This window comes from Procambarus clarkii, chromosome 54, assembly GCF_040958095.1.
Source record: "Procambarus clarkii isolate CNS0578487 chromosome 54, FALCON_Pclarkii_2.0, whole genome shotgun sequence".
NCBI classification, from domain to species: Eukaryota; Metazoa; Arthropoda; class Malacostraca; order Decapoda; family Cambaridae; genus Procambarus; species Procambarus clarkii.
Window position 1 is genome coordinate 22,588,811 of NC_091203.1, and position 2,601 is coordinate 22,591,411.

The 2,601-nt window shown below is 51.7% G+C and overlaps 1 protein-coding gene across 1 annotated transcript in view; it reads left to right on the plus strand.

The window, feature by feature from the left end:
- The window catches only part of LOC138352723 (salivary glue protein Sgs-3-like), a 21,272-nt gene that overhangs the window by 17,504 nt on the left and 1,167 nt on the right, over positions 1–2,601 (plus strand). The gene's annotated exons all lie outside the window — the stretch shown is intronic.

Here is a 2,601-nt window from a genome sequence, read left to right on the forward strand (position 1 = left end):
GTCAAGTTGACAAGTTGCAAAGGGAAGATGAACCCTTTGTTTGGGAAGAACACGAGGAAGAGTCATTGCTGTTGTTTAAGAAAAAATGCCAAGTAGCACGGGCTATGGCGAGCCCGAAGTGCCTTAACACGCAATAGCTTATGCAAGAACACTATTACACACAGAGATCACACTAATGTGATGCATCAGATGAACAAATCCACAAGGGTCGTGACGAGGATTCGAACCTGCGTCCGAGAGCATCCCAGACGCTGCCTTAATCGACTGAGCTATGACATGGTCAAAAGAAGCTGCCTTTTGAACCTCTCAGACGCAGGTTCGAATCCTCGCCACAGCCCTTGTGGATTTGTTCATTTGATGCATCAGGCTATTGTGATTTCTATGTGTAAGTTTGATAGATATTTGCTTACAATTCAAGAGTTCAATCCCACCGCTGCCACCAGTATTCGATACCTCCTTTTGGACACATAGTTATCTTGAGATGATTTCGGGGCTTTAGTGTCCCCGCGGCCCGGTCCTCGACCAGTCCTCCATCCCCAGGAAGCAGCCTGTGACAGCTGACTAACTCCCAGGTACCTATTTTACTGCTAGGTAACAGGGGCATAGGGTGAAAGAAACTCTGCCTATTGTTTCTCGTCGGCGCCTGGGATCGAATCCGCGACCACAGGATCACAAGTCCAGCGTGCTGTCCGCTCGGCCGACCGGCTCTCCCTTGGTTGTTAGTGGAGTGTAGGGAATACACAGTAGATCACTTCAGATGTGTATTAAGGTAACAAGGTATATGTGTAGCCTGGCGACGTCCTTCCTCACTCTGGTCTTGTGAGACACTGAGCCGTCTTGGAGAGCGGCCAGTGACAGCTCTCTGTGGAATGACGTCAGAGGCCTACTCGCCTGTGATTGGCTAGATCCCAACAGTCACACAATTTGAATATTAACACTTAGACTCTCACACTTGTTGGTTCTTGACTCTCACTCTAGTTGGCAAATTGGATACGTTTTGCACTCAGGAAAGACCTGGGTAAATACTGGTTAGGGAAGAGGGTTTGTTGATGGGATGGAACAGATTACCGGGAAACATACCAGACATGAAGGGGGGGGGGATATCTGATTGTTTCAAGCGTAGGTTACACAAATGTAGGAATGAGTTTCGTTGGATTTAAATAGCAGCCGCCTCGTATGGACCAATAGCAGCTGCCTCGTATGAACCAATAGCAGCTGCCTCGTATGGACCAATAGGAGCTGCCTCGTATGGACCAATAGCAGCTGGCTCGTATGGACCAATAGCAGCTGCCTCGTATGGACCAATAGCAGCTGGCTCGTGTGGACCAATAACAGCTGCCTCGTATGGACCAATAGCAGCTGCCTCGTATGGACCAATAGCAGCTGCCTCGTGTGGACCAATAGCAGCTGCCTCGTGTGGACCAATAGCAGCTGCCTCGTATGGACCAATAGCAGCTGCCTCGTATGGACCAATAGGAGCTGCCTCGTATGGACCAATAGGAGCTGCCTCGTATGGACCAATAGGAGCTGCCTCGTATGGACCAATAGGAGCTGCCTCGTATGGACCAATAGCAGCTGCCTCGTATGGACCAATAGCAGCTGCCTCGTATGGACCAATAACAGCTGCCTCGTATGGACCAATAACAGCTGCCTCGTATGGACCAATAGGAGCTGTCTCGTATGGACCAATAGCAGCTGCCTCGTATGGACCAATAGGAGCTGCCTCGTATGGACCAATAGCAGCTGCCTCGTATGGACCAATAGCAGCTGCCTCGTATGGACCAATAGGAGCTGCCTCGTATGGACCAATAGCAGCTACCTCGTATGGACCAATAGCAGCTGCCTCGTATGGGCCAATAGCAGCTGCCTCGTATGGGCCAATAGGAGCTACCTCGTATGGACCAATAGGAGCTGCCTCGTATGGACCAATAGGAGCTGCCTCGTATGGACCAATAGGAGCTGCCTCGTATGGACCAATAGGAGCTGCCTCGTATGGACCAATAGCAGCTGCCTCGTATGGACCAATAGCAGCTGCCTCGTATGGGCCAATAGCAGCTGCCTCGTATGGGCCAATAGCAGCTGCCTCGTATGGGCCAATAGGAGCTGCCTCGTATGGACCAATAGGAGCTGCCTCGTATGGACCAATAGGAGCTGCCTCGTATGGACCAATAGCAGCTGCCTCGTATGGACCAATAGCTGCTGCCTCGTATGGACCAATAGCTGCTGCCTCATATGGACCAGTAGCAGCTGCCTCGTATGGACCAATAGCAGCTGCCTCGTATGGACCAGTAGCAGCTGCCTCGTATGGACCAATAGCAGCTGCCTCGTATGGACCAATAGCAGCTGCCTCGTATGGACCAATAGCAGCTGCCTCGTATGGACCAATAGCAGCTGCCTCGTATGGACCAATAGGAGCTGCCTCGTATGGACCAATAGGGGTGGTGGCAGCAGGGGGGGGGGGTGAGAGAGTGGATGTAACAGCAGTTCAGTATTGGACAACACTCTTCCCCTCTCCCACACCTGTCACATGCTACATTGATTGTGTCTCTCTCTCTCTCTCTCTCTCTCTCTCGCCTCGCGCGCTCGCGCGCTCTCGCTCTC